General features: G+C 38.1%; 1 protein-coding gene across 2 annotated transcripts in view; it reads left to right on the top strand.

The window, feature by feature from the left end:
- Positions 1-685: 685 nt before the first annotated feature.
- The window catches only part of ndst1b (N-deacetylase/N-sulfotransferase (heparan glucosaminyl) 1b), a 103,950-nt gene continuing 89,770 nt past the window's right edge, over positions 686-14,865 (top strand). Inside the window, exon 1 of one of the 2 annotated variants that reach the window (XM_052587484.1) lies at positions 686-952. The gene's annotated coding sequence lies outside the window, so the exon portion shown is untranslated. Of the gene's footprint in view, positions 953-1,114; positions 1,677-14,865 lie in introns of those variants that run through there. The other variant, XM_052587485.1, reaches the window with a different exon arrangement.

The following is a 14,865-nucleotide window of genomic DNA, read 5'->3' as shown; positions in this document are numbered from 1 at the left end:
TTATAATTTTATATAAGTTTCTATTAATTTTTCCCTTCATTTTGATATATTTTATCGATCATAAGGTCATGAGTACTTTTGCAAATAATTGCCTACTTTAAAAGCTCAACATGACAAAAAAACTTTGATTATGCTGACTGGAATCTTTGCAGGAATGCAGTTTAAATTAAACATATGTTTTATGTATAAAACTTAGACCTACAATCTTGCTTAATAATACTCGCATAATTACTCACAGTAAATGCAAGCAAATACTGAATTTAAAATGGTGCTATAAAAGGCATTCGACTGGATTCAACAAAGATTTTTATTCCCCTTTATTTTTTCTTAAAAATATTTTTATTAATAAGCCTAATGCTTATTTATGTAGTAGTTTTTTGTGAATTTATTTTAATTGGTTTGAATTCAAAAATCAAAAATCTATCTATCTATCTATCTATCTATCTATCTATCTATCTATCTATATCTATCTATCTATCTATCTATCTATCTATCTATCTATCTATCTATCTATCTATCTATCTACCTATATTTTGATATGGTTTGCACAAAATACCTATTACATAAAATACACACAAACTGAACTATGTCCATTAATTATCCATCAATGCGGAGGACGCTGATCAGTGCTAATAACCATCATAGAGTTTATGTTTGATTATATGCTGATACGTTGCTGTCCACTAGCGGCGACGGCGTGCGCTGCAGCCTCGGAGTGAGCACTAGCCAGTGGAGAAGAGGAGTCCAGTCCAGTGTGTGCGAGAGGGACAGTCAGGCTCGAGTTCCTTTGGGTCTGGTTCAGCCCAGCAGAGACGCGCAGCTTACTCTGTACTCGGACCGGGACTCTCGATTCTCCCTTGAGCAGAAGGTTTGCATCATCAGGCTGAATACCTCCGATGCTCACGTGCATTCATATTTCTGGATTGAAGACTGTCTCACTGATATTAACTTGGTGAGTGGATATTTGAATTCTGGATCAGCTAACTTGCTAATGTGTAAACTAAACGAATTTTGTGGGGGGAAAAGACGTCAGTAGGTCTAGGTTTTGTCTAGGTTGGCACACGCCCTGGAGGTAGCCGAATTATTGTAACCTCGCAGAAATAACGTTAATGGCTATAGTGTTTAGTTGGAATGAGTAGCAAGCTGGGTTCTGTGTCTCCGTCTTAACAGAAGAACAGCAGCTCCAAAGACTGTTTCAAAACATAGCCAGCTGTCTATGTAGACAGCATTTTTGGGCGTGATCGAGCGATTCCCAAAAAGCTGTCTAGGTAGGCACCTCACTAGGTTTTTGAAACAGCTCAAAGTCTCTGTGGATCATCATGAACCTCATTTACCTTCTCCACAGTTTAGCATAGCTTAGCCAGTCTGCTACTGCTCTGGACCTAGTTTGTGTTGTATGAACATCTAACGTTACATTGGCCCAATATTTTCTAAAAGCGTTTGTGAACATAACACAGCGCTGGAAATGGGCTTTTATATGATTTTTATGAGTTTTATCCGTCCACCTCAACACAAGTCGACATTAGCCGCCGTACTGAATCTAAATCGGGTCGACTAGCTGTTAGCAAGCTAACAAGCCAGAGAAGAGAAAGAAGTTTGGACTGTATTAAATCCATTTTCTACTGCGTTTGAATTGGATTATTTGGGAAGTTGTGTGGGTGTTTGAACGATTACAGGTCGGTATCTGTTTCTTTCTCTTTTTAGTGGTATTGTTAACATTGCGTTAATAATATTACGAATGTATTTCCAATGGCATTTGTTGTTGAAATAGTTGTGTGGGTAACACGTTGTGAATATTACTGTATTTCTTTCGTCAAATCTTTTAAATGCACAGTTTGCAACTGTAAAGGACAACAGTCTGGTACTGACTCAAATCTAAAGGTTATGTTTTTGTAAAGCAAGTTAGTAAAATTAAAATGTCATGTATGTGCAACCCAAATCAGTGCTTAAGCAGAATAAACAACACTATAACAGAATTCACTTAATATTGTCACACATCCTGATCAGTAGACATTGTTGTGACCTCCACAAACAAATCAGTGTTTGGTTGTAAAAAAAAGAATGTGCTTTATAGTTTATAATTAGATTTGTGGCTTTATTTAAGCCTTTTATGTATTAGGGAGCTCATAAATACTTTATAGTGCTGATGAAGTAATTGGAGTCTTAAGGTCTCTCATTGAGATTTAGATTAACCTTCATGTGTCGAAATTTAGCCGCTCTGGTCAAAGCAAATTGCAAGCCCACCAGATAAACAACACTGGTCAAATATTTTTGCACAGGCTTATTTAGCTGGTGTACGCTGACTTTCTGTCTGAGCAGGGTATTTGGGAAATATTGGCCGTAGGCGCTGAAAAACAGCTTTGTGGGAAATCAGTGCAGTGGTTGCGGATGGAATATCTTTAAGTGCACAGCAAAACATGTTAGGGCAGCAGAGTGGTTTGTCTGTGGGATTAGGGTGAGATGCTCTTGTTTTGCTAGTTGAAAAGCTGCATCTGAATGGAAAGGTTAGGAGATTTAATAATGAGAAATGATGGGCATTCTGATCCTCCCCGCTGAATAGCCAGAGACGTTGAATGTCTGTGCTTATGCAGGTATTTATCTCTGGTTTGAATGTGAATGACGGAGTCAGACGGAAACCGGGGGCATGGAAATAGGTGGCTCACAATTTGTGTGGCTCTGTGTGCAGCAAGATAAATATCAAATTGAGTTTTTCATTAAAGCGAGAAAAAAAGACCTTGCCGGCAATGCAGAGAGAACCAGAGTATGACCTCGAGTCAATAAAAGAAAATTTCAGACGGCCTCTGGCTAACAGCGAAGGGCTGAGAGTGGTGAACTTGGTCTATATTTACATGACAACAATGTAGTCAAAATAGGGCTGCACGATTAATTACTGACGAGACACGAATGACAATCGCATGCAATTAATCGTGCAGCCTAAATTCAAAAACTTTTTTAAAAAGCATTTTAAAAAAGTTTCACGTATACACAACGTTTGCAAAATCATTTGCGTTTACCCTTATCCGCGAAAACTGCCAAAAAATGCTGATTACGTATGTCGGCCAGTAGTTGGCGCTGTTACCTTGTTAGTAGACTGTACCTGTAGGGAAGTGACGATTATGTTGTATATGATGCGTCTCCGCTGTTGGTTGTTATATTGCTGAAGTGAATTCACACTTCGCTGAAGAAGCGTTAGCAAACTCTTGAGCAGCAAATCACTGGGTATTATTTTATTATTATTCAAAAATCACACCCCTCCCTCGAGAGAAAGAGAGTGAGGGATCGAGATGGGATTCACACTTTCAATTTGTATGATAAACTGTTTGATTCAGAAGATAGGCTAGCTTAACTCATACCATATAATGATTGTAATGTTTTGAAACATTGATATAATATACATAACTGAATAACGGCACTTATCAAGATAAGAGTCTGTCGATTAACACAAATCAACTGCTCATAAAGCTAGGACATTTCCATAAAAATTTTTATAAAAATGAAATCCCTAAAGGGAAAATATACTTCAATATTTTCTGTCGCAATTATATCGTTGGGTATTTATACTGTATATAAACTGTGGGCATCAGGGAGCTGTTTTTAATTTGCGGGGCATTGAAATTACTTATGAACACGTGCTTGTTTTTTAAATTTGACCTTCGAGATTTGTGATCACATGTACATAGAAGTTCTTGGTTATTCTGGGTTCACACCAAAATATTTTTTACCTATTATAAGATTTTCAAGATGTGATCGACCACAAACATGAGGATTAAAAAATCCTAGATTTAATCGTTTTGCTCCTATAGTGTGTGGTAGGGCTGCACGATGTGTCGTTTAAGCATCGATATCGCAGTGTACGAATCCACGATCGTCACATCGCAGGATGTGCGATGTAGGCTGTCATAGTTGATCCGTTATTCATTAACTGTACGGGCCAGCTGCTCCCCGGACCTTGACAAATGTGATTCGTGGATTAATTGCACAGTTTAACCATTATATAGTGAAAGTTTATCATTTGCATGTGTTCATGCATGTGTTTCATGTGTTCATGCATTTTTAAGTCCTGTCAGTTTAACAGGGCAGAGAGCGCGTGCGTGCTCGCGAGAGAGAGCGAGCAAGTGACCCCCATTTTTGTTTGTAAGAAAAAAATCAATTAGATTACATATCGCAATTTATATCGCAGAAAAATAAAATATTGCAATGTCATTTTTTCCCAATATTGTGCAGCCCTAGTGTGTGGTGTCCCATGATCTGACAAAGACAGCACACCATACACAAAGAGATTTTCAACGAGAGTCTCGACTGTGACAATGATAGTGTTTGGAATGATTTTCACAGAAAATTCAAAAGATATGATTCAGATATGTTTTTTTTTTATAATTGTTGTTCTCAGTTATCTCTTTGAAATTGGCTTATTAAATAAACTTTAAATAATTGTTATCAGATCTTACATCACTCTTTAAGAACATGATCATTCCCTTTCTGACTGGATATTGTTTCGTTTCACGTGATAATCTCCAGAGCGTGCACGCATTCGTCCTCGCATTTGTCCCCCTACACAGGATTTCTGATCGTAAATATTAAACATGTTGAATATTTACGATTCACGATCGGGGCGGCTCCGACGTTCTTACGATCAGGTTCGGGCACTCTTTACACACCTCACATCAAGGGAACGTCTGATAAGATAATCTGTAGAACCATCAAGATAATCGGGACATAGCTAGGATAGTCAGAAGGGGGAAAATCAGTCCAAAATCAGCCTGATTATTTTTTGGTGTGTACCCAGCATTAGCAGTACTTCCCACACATTTTACAAGATGTTTGTCAGCGGTGCTTAGGATCTGCAAATCATTCACCATCATCCTATCAGTCATCTTTCCTTACTCTGTTCATGTGGTAAAATCTTATGTACTATAATGTAACAGGCTACCGCTAGCAAGCAGCTAACCATGTCCCTTTAGGGGCTCTGTAGAACACGTTATTTGTTTTCCGTGTCTTTCTGAATACAAACTCAGTCACACCTCTAACCCAGTCGGGGTGTTTGTGGTCTGCACAGAACTCTTATTTGATATTGTTCCAATATGTCATTCTGTTGTCTTAGACATATTTTAAGTGTGTTATTGGAAGCGCCACTCTCTGCTTACACCACTGCATAAGCACGGAAAATAGAGACATTTTTAAAAACAATAATCACGCAACCTATTCAATATTCTATAATTAAAGTAATTAAATATTAAAAAAAAAAATCCCTTCCCTTTATTGTAAATGCCTCTCTCTAATTCAGATTTTTGCTTTTTCATTTAAAGAAATTGAGAGACAAGTTTAAACCTTTTTTTATGATTTTTTTTAAAACAGCGATGATTTTGTAACCCAAGGCTAAATGTTTATGCAGATTGAGGCTAGCAGCAGATGATTTTCATATGAGGTTGGTATATTTGTGCAAACAGCAATAACGCCTACAGCATTCCAAGTGCGGATATTCTGATCTTTTCCCCTCAAGTTAAAACCCCCTTTTACTAGCGGATTGGGCCCGGGTGATACTGCAGTCTGTAGCGCATCTAATGCTCTTGAGCTCTCGCTGTGCAGTGCCATGGGCTCACCTCTCATGACTGGATAGAGCCAGGGGGGTGGTCTGCCACGAGCAATCAGGCAAATTAAGCAGAGCACTGGGAAGTGGAGTGCGCTTAGAGCTCGATTTTACTCCTGCAGCACATCAATAGCTTAGCTTTCTTCTCTCTTTCTCTGAATAGCAGTGGTTTTGATAGATAAAACATTAGGAAAAGTGGATTTACGTAACTGATAATGGAAATTGTTTTGAATCCCTATAGTCGCTGTTTACTGACATTACAATAAAGCTTTCAAATTACTAGTGATTGGGGATTTTGCATAATGATATCACGTGTTTGGTTTTGAAATAATTATGAATTTTAGTAATATCCCCAATTGCATGGGAGCATTTGATTTGATTAAAATATCCCAGTGATCACTGGATTTCAAAAAGTATGATTTAAAAATCATAGTTTGACCCAACATTTAATTTGGTCTATTTCCCCATATGTTGTTCCTAACCTTTATGACCTTCTAAAATCCCAGCTGTTTCCTAGCTTTTCCATGCTATGGAAGTTTTTCCATATGCCTTCTGAAGTCTCATGATTAGGGATGCACAATATGTATCACACATAAATTGCTATTGTTTAATATATTATTTTTTGTTGTCAGTGCCATTTTGGTTGGCCTACCTATTGTTAAACACAAAATTAGTTATTAGTTATTATCAGTTATTAGTTCCTCCAATTTTCTCAGAGATTTTCCAGTGCGAATAATTATTGGTGGTTTCATTAGACCAAATTTATATGGCATAAAATTAAAGTTACATTGCACATATTAAAACCTTTTTTTTTTTTGCTCTTTGGAGTTTGACACTCTGTGGTCATTGTATGCTTTCTCAGTTTTCCTGGAGAACTCTTTTTAAGCATTCATGTTGATGTGAGTCATTTTGACTGTTCTTTTCTCGTAGGTGTAGTTTGAGGACAAAGTCTTTGAATCCTATAATTTGCTATTCCATAAATTCAACTAGTGCTTGAGTGAGATTAGATTTCAGGTAAGGGTAATAAATGAACAAAAAATAATTACTATATCTAGACCATTAATTTTGTCAAAACACTTTCTGAATAAGTGACAATTTGTACCATGTCATGGGAAGTGCATTACATTATAGCCATGTACAGATGATCAGCTATTCTTGAGAAATTTGGTAATGTATCATCATTTCCATGTTAATTTACTTCATGTCTTCCACCACCGGATATGGACCTCTAGATAAGGTCAAGTGTTTGTTGTTCCAGGAAGTTGATGTAATAAGCCCCTTTCACACTGCACGTCGAACCCGCAATATTTCCGGAACATTGCCGGGTCGCCTTCTGTGTGAAAGCAACCACGTCCCGGAATTGATTACCGAATTGAACCCGGGTCGGGGACCTAGTAACATTGGGGGTTTCGACCCGGGACAAGCGCTGTGTGAACAAAAGCCAGATCTAATTCCGTGTCGAAGTGATGACGCGCGTTATCGTGTGACTCTTTTACCGACTGTTTTGAAGGAAGATCAACATTCGCGACGAAAACATATGTGCAAACTGTAATGAAGCAGAGATCAGTTAGTTACTCACTTTCCGCGCTGACGCCGAGACCGTTTGCTTGCTTCAGTGAAAGTATAAAGTGCCTAGCGTTGTCGACTCATACATTACACGTCATGCGCTGATGTCACGTGTGGTTACGGGATCTTCAAGGGCTGTGTGTGAAAGCACGCACATATACCGGGTCATCACTGGCAGTGTTAAAGTGCCAAATCTAGCGACCAGGGACCAATTGCAGGAACACTTTACCCCTGTATTTGCCGGAATGGCAGTGTGAAAGGGGCTTTACAGATAAAATACAATAAGGCATAGGCCTGGGCGAAAAATCGATTGAATGAATTCTAATTTTTTGTTACAGGCGATTAAAAAAATAAGTAAATCGAGTTTTTGTGTAATGGCGCATTTTTGGCTCCCCGGAGCTTCCGTAGCGCTAGTTTCACATGGCAGTATGGCAAGCGACAACAACAACATCATAGCACACACGAAACAGCAAGCGACAACATAGCTACCGGTGAGAGTTGGAAGTTTGTTCCCAAGAAAGGAATAAAATCATCTGTTGTTTGGAACTGGTATGGGTTTGCTGCGACAGACATGGAGCAAGAGACCCCACGCTGCCTAAAGCCCATCGCAGTCAAAAGCAGCAGCACCAGCTGAATATGAAAATGGGGGCTACATTTGTCTTGCTTTTGATTAGGGCTGCTCCGATCAGGATCGGCCGATCGTTAATGCGCATCTCGTCAGTAAAGCCGGTTTTGTAATCAGCGGTAAATTCCCTCAGGTGCGTGATTTCACTTCGAGCAGCTGTTACTACAAGGAGCCATTGTTAACTGGGAAGATGCGCAAATCCACTTCATTTTCAGCGTTTATTTGCACATCTTCTCAGTTAACAAACGGCTCTGTGTAGTAACTATGGAAGTTTTTTCCTAACATAATTAGAATGAAAATGCTTAAAAAGATCAAATAATAAATCAAAGTCTCAAAACAACTGTTCAAATGATAAATCAAATGGTTAAAATATTAAATAATAAATCAAACTCTCAAAATGGCCGCACAAATTAAAAATCAAATGCTCAAACCATATTTCATTTCCTCATTCGGATTTGATTTTTAATTTTCATCATCAACCCAGTATAAACCTGTCATAATTGAATATAAAAGTCAATGCTCAAATCATGAATCAGATGCTCAAATTATAAATCAAATGCTCAACCGGACATCGCAAATGATAAACTAGATTTTATTTAAATGTTTGGGATTCTCTTCTCAGACTTCTGATTACTACCTAGCAAATGGGAGACAAATTCCATACTTAAAAGACCAGTAAGCAACATGGAGACAACTTTTTCCGCTGCCCTTTTCTTCCGAAAATGTAAAGGTCAAGTTGTTTGTATGTTCTCGCCCATTTCCTGAATGATGGAGGCCAGGAATATTAAAAAAAAATCTAATTTGTTGCATAACATAAGAGCCTGTGCTTTCCTCCCATGTTTGATCAATGCTCAAATGTCTCATGGTTGATTAGTTGACATGAAGTGCACACATGAATTAGCCTAACTGCTCTTCAGTAATTAAAGGCAGCTTCGTATAAAGAGCGACTCCTTGCCAAGGCTCATTCAGTGAAGCTTGAAGTTTGAGCCGGTGACAGATAATGTATTGAACAGGCTCCAGAGTACATCCTTTATCACTTCTCTTCTTTTTTATATTTGTTGACAAGTGAGTCAAGATGGTGCTGGTTTCTGTTCATGTGAAGTGTAAGTGCGCTTTGGGTCATTGACTGAAAGTTGGTTGAGTTTCTGCTGAGTGCAAAAGCAAAAGTTTTAATGACTGCGGTAATCTGAATGTTCAGCCACTGCCCTTGAACTGCCTGTTTCGTTTCATTTGCTGTGGCAGGCCTGCTTGTTATCAGCCTTTTTAGGGATTTTCTGTTCATTTAACTTATCAGGAATATTGTGAAATTGCATGGACTGTAAAATATCAAATATTGTAGGTGTTTGTTTATGCCTTAAATACATTTTTGACTTTACAGGGCCCTATGAAAAAAAAAAAAAAAAAAAGACTTTCAAATTTTTAAACGCCCTATGAAATGCTTTATTAATTTCCAAAATTCTGTGTTTTCCATTTCCCATTCCATTGTTTTCCTGCATAATGTTTAATGGTTTAATTACATTTTAATAATTAGAAAGCATGTGTAATGAATAGAATTCATAACTTGGATAATTTATTACATTTTTACAATAATAGGGCTCTGTGAAATGCTTTATTTTTTATGTGTTGTCAGTTTGAATTTTTCTAGACCAGAGCTAATATGAGTATAATCGTTTTTCTCCTGATGACATCTAAAGAGAAAGCTAATGTATATGTCAGAAGAGCTTTTTTTAACAAACATTTATTAAATGATCTTAGACTCAGAATCAAGCATTTATATGCCTAAATTCTTTTCCTGTTGAGCAGATAATTTCAGGTCAATACAACCCCTACCAGTCCAAATGAAATTACATTCAGATAAATCTCAGTCCTATTGAGCCAGTAACTAACAGATTATTTGGTTGCATTTAAACACCTATTTAGAACCACAAAGAATTCCTTTCATGAAATATTAATTTTCTACTCTCGTGTGCACTGCGGGAAGTCTGCACCATAATGCCATTCGCTACACTGCAGCGTCACCGTTACTGTGCAACATCACAACAGCGCCAACAGCCGAGAAGCTCGCCGGTGGTTCTGTAATGCAATCACGCCTAATGGCACTGGCATTGAAACGTCTGGGATTCTCTCTAAATCTAATGCTGATACGTTTCAGATGCATGTTATACAAGCAATTAACTCTATTGCTCTGCTACGGCGGTATTATCAAAATAATGGACACTTAGCAGAAACTCAACCAGCTGTTTTTCCACTGCTAATCTTTTAATGTTGAAGGGAGGCGAGGTAAAGGCATTTATGTTTCCTCTGAGTCCTGGAATTATCCTTCATTTTCTTTTCATAAGCCCTCTTATCATTAAAAGGTCCTACAGTCTTTTAGGATCCATTAAACGTGAGTGTAATTGTGGGGTCAGACTAATCTTTCCAGTCTAATCTGTAGTATATCACAGAAAGGATGGCTTTTCATTGGTAAAGCCTGATCCAATCAGAGAGAAAGTAATGCACAATAGCTGTCAGTTCCCGTGCGTTATGTGCTAATGTTGCCTCATTCAACCCTAGTGACATTGGGGTGGTGGAACTTAGAAAATGAGATGCGAAAAACACCAATCAGAGGCTGAGTGATTTGTGGAGGCCCCAGAAGAGCACTCGAGTGTGTTCAAATCCTGGCTCGGGTTTTGAAAAACTTCATTATCTGTCCTCCCACAAATACAAATTATCGCTCCGCCCTGAAATGAGTTCTCGCAGACACCCTTAAATCACGCTTTCCTCCCTCACTTAGCTATTACTAAGCATTTCACCAGCTGTAGTGCTATAGTTTTCCACAGGCTTGCTTTATACATCCAGGTACATGGTTGGATTTCATGTATCTTGTCATCCTGTTCAAGGAGTTAAGGGGACGGTCCTGCAGAGTGCGCCCCACCTGTCCTATGCCCCCTCCACTGATTCTGTTGGACGTGCAGGGAAGAGTAATTAATCTCCAGGTGGAGCGTGCCAGATCGGGCCACTGCATAACAATTTGTCTTCTTCACCAGGGCGTTGGCAAAAATTTTGCCTGGCGCGATCTCCCCCTGCACTCTTCCTGCTGGAACGTAACACCGAGCAAGCTGTCGCTTCACCTCTCCTTCAACATGCCAGTGTTTGTGTTCGCTTCACCCCAGTATAGGTTTCTCGTCATCCGAGCAGGGGTACATCAGCAGCTGGCTGCTTATCTTTTGGCATGCCTGAGACACTCCGCTTCATTAGTGGGTGCCCATGTTGCTATGATGGTGCCTGGAGGTCAGATCCACATGCAGTCCACACAGCCCCCTTAGATGGAAATAAACAAACTTGGGTCAAGATCTAATCTAACAAATAAGGAATGTCACCCTTTTATCTTTTATTGGTTTTAGTTTAAAGGGACAGTTCACACAAAAATTTTAATTCAAAATTATTTTAATAAGTAAAACACCCTTTCAAAGGTTCAAACTCTTAAGACCTTTGTTCATCTTTGGAACACGAATTAAGATATATTTGATGAAATCTGAGAGCTTTCTGAACACAATGTAACTACAACGTTCAGGGCCCAGAAAGGTAGTAAGGATGTTGATTAAATAGTCCATGTGACATCAGTGTTCCATAATAATTTTATATAAGAAGACGAATAATTTTTGTGCACAAAAAAAAAAAATTTGCTGTATTTTTCAGACTATAAGTCGCACCTGAGTATCAAGTCGCATCAGTCCAAAAATACGTCATGATGAGGAAAAAAACATGTATAAGTCGCACTGGACTGTAAGTCGCATTTATTTAGAACCAAGAACCAAGAGAAAACATTACCGTCTACAGCTGTGAGAGGGCGCTCTATGCTGCTCAGTGTAGGCTACAGGTGAACTGAGCAGCATTTAGTGCCCTCTCGCGGCTGTAAACGGTAATGTTTTCTCTTGGTTCATTTGTCCTAGTTTATTTCTCTTGGTTCATGTCAAATTAATTTTGATAAATAAGTCGCACCTGACTATAAGTCGCAGGACCAGGCAAACTATGAGAAAAACTGCGACTTATAGTCCGGAAAATATGGTAATGACATTATTCGACAATTTCTTCTCCTCCGTCTTTGATGTGCGTTAATGAGAGCACCTTGATGCAAGGTTTAACCACAGATGTCACATGGACTATTTTAAAAATAAAAGTAGTTAAATGCATTGAAAAACATGTTTTTAAAGTATCGATTTGGTACCTGGATCATAAAAAACCCAAACGATACTCAACCCTACTTACTAACACTATTATATCTATTTTAATTTGCATGTCATGTCACCATTAACTGACAACAGAGAGAACCATAAACATACAAATTCTTTCTTCTGTGGAAAATAAAAGAACACATTTTTAAACATGTTTTGGTTATTTTATTTTCTCCTCATACAAAGAAAGTCAGTGGCTTTTATTGTTGTTTTGAGATCATCGACCTTCAGTGATGGGGGGGGGGGGGACTATTGAAAAATGTGAAATATCTTTTGAAAGAAAGGAAGTCATACAGGTTTGGAATGACATGAGGAAGAGTAGATGACAGATTAATTCTTGGCTGAACCATCCCTTTAATACTGTGCAAAATATTTGTTGCTATTTAACATTTCTTGATGAAATTGCTTAAACCCACTTTCATGTCTGAGACGTATTAACTTTTCCATATAAGATCCTCTTAAATTGTGCCATCTGGTCAAGTTTTTTCCTTCCCCACTCCAACAAGCTTGCAGATTGAGTTCATTTGGAGAGATCAGGAAAGTTTCTCAGTAACCAGCCCATTCTGGGTTAAATTTGTCTTAAGGAGGCCTGCGCAATTTCTGACAGATGGACAGCATTTGGAAGGAAAAACAACTGACGGCTCTTGCTCTGAATTTTTATAAGCTGCTGCTTGTAGTCTGGGGTCTGGTAAAATGGCCACGATTGTCATCTGAAATTTTAAGGCTCTTTACAGACAGCCACATCCCAACCTTGTTTCAGTCGGCGGAAACAAATCAAAACAAACCTGCAAGTTAATGGGATTTAGTGTTTCTTGCCGATGAGTTGACACCTGTATTGTGAGGAGTGTGAGCATGTAGCTGTGTTGGCATCCTCTTGCGTTCTCTGATCTGGTCACACTTGTCTTTGGCCGGGCTCCAGGAAGGCTTTGCTCCTCTGGCAGCGGTGGAAACGCCTGGATGCCAGAGCGTCTTTTTTCCAAGCCTGTAAACAGCAAACACCAGAGAACAATATAGTATCAAATGCACCGAGCTGAAAAAGCTGCAACGTTTCCAGCACACCTGCTTGCTCATGGTTTCTCAGCGTAGTCTGATTGTGAAAACGCGTTGGAGCTTTAATCTGTGCGTGATCCTGTAATCCGGCAGGCGTGAACTGTGCAGCGGTGCCTCTGCAGGTGGGCTCTTCTGACGCCAGTGCTTTTGCCACAGCATCTGTAATCATCACTGATGCCGGCTAAACAATCTCAAATCTCTGTGTTTAACATCCGACCTGATAAATGAATGAACCTCATTCACCAGAGCCAGGTATAACAATGACTCATTAGTGCTGTTTGCTGCGGTGCTATTGCTCATACATGGGGATTATGGTTTTTCAAAATGTCTAACTCTGAATATTTAATGTTAGCACATAACTCACCCTGCACAATTTGTGCTATAGACATGAATGAGAACTTCTGTTTATAAGAATTCTGCAAATCACAGAGAAACAACTGAGATGCATGCAATAATATTTGTTCAAATATATTACTTCTCTGAACAGATTGTTCATTCTCATGATTTGAGGCAGTCACATGACTTCTTTTTTTTAATGTCTTTCATAGATTTTGCACATTGCAGTCTAAAAACTCAAGTAACCTTTTTTATTTTAATTTTTTTTTATGGATTTTGTAAATTTTATATTTTTATCTTTGCCGTTTGCATAAATATTTTAAAAAATTTGCATAACAATACGTAATGATGCACTGATATAAAAATGTATTTCAATGTAATAAATACTATATCTTTTTTTATATTAAATTTTTATATATATATATTTTATATATATATATATATATATATATATATATATATATATGTGTATGTGTGTGTTGTTTATATATGTATTCAAATCACTTATTTTTCTAAATTATCAATAAACAAATCACTTATTTTTCTAAATTAACAATAAACCTAACAAACTGACTTTGATTGCTACTAATGAAAATAAGTAATGTAATAAAAAAAAAAAAAAAAACCGTTCAAATAGAAAAACAGTGCAGTTGCCTTAAAGCCCATTCTCACAAAGAACGATAACTATTTAAGCATCCCCAACATTGCACAACAACATACCGTTTATTATGGGTGCTTGTTGCAATTATGCCATCTGCTGCTTTAAATGCTCAAGCTCTTTAAAGTCAGGTAGATTCTGATTAGCTGCCAGTGTTTTTAATGTTTATCAGCTGGAAAAACTCATTCTGAAAGTGACTCATTCTTCCTTTTATGTTGTTGTCATTATAATTGTAGTGTGGACTTCCCTATTGTAATGGAATTAAAACATTTATTCAAACCTTTGACAGTTATAATTATCACAAGGTTCGTCAATATGCTTTCCTGTGTTTAAAGCAGTAAAGCAGTTTAGCCGTGTCCTGGAGATCACATGCACCTTCCTAGCATCATGGAGTGTTTTCGGCAGAGTTTTTAGTTGGAGTTTGGCACTCTTGTCAAAACTGACAGGTAAACCGACTCAAACATCAGGACTCAAGGCTGGGCTTCCACTCTTCACTTACTGTCTTGGAAGGCTAGTATTTGTCTCTCTCCTGTCTGAACATGTTTTCGTGTATGTGAAAAGGAATTAAAAATTGAATGCATCAGTCTTTGCAAATGGAAGACTGATGAAATGTCATTAGGTCATGCTTTGACAGAGCTATGACGTTGTTTTGCTTTCCCTTCAGGCAGCTGATGCCTTTTTTCCCTTCTTTATGTTTGCTTGACTGTATGTAGGCATCAGTGAAGAATTGGTTTCATCAGGCCTAAGGTGTGGTGGGGGACAGGGGTTTTCCACTGTTGTATGTGTATCCAGCCAGCATTTTTACATTATCTTAATAACAAGCGATTCA

The sequence above is a fragment of the Carassius gibelio genome, chromosome B21 (assembly GCF_023724105.1).
Source record: "Carassius gibelio isolate Cgi1373 ecotype wild population from Czech Republic chromosome B21, carGib1.2-hapl.c, whole genome shotgun sequence".
In the NCBI taxonomy this organism is placed as follows: domain Eukaryota; kingdom Metazoa; phylum Chordata; class Actinopteri; order Cypriniformes; family Cyprinidae; genus Carassius; species Carassius gibelio.
Note: the sequence above shows the minus strand (reverse complement) of the source record. Positions and strands in the feature narration are given on the sequence as shown.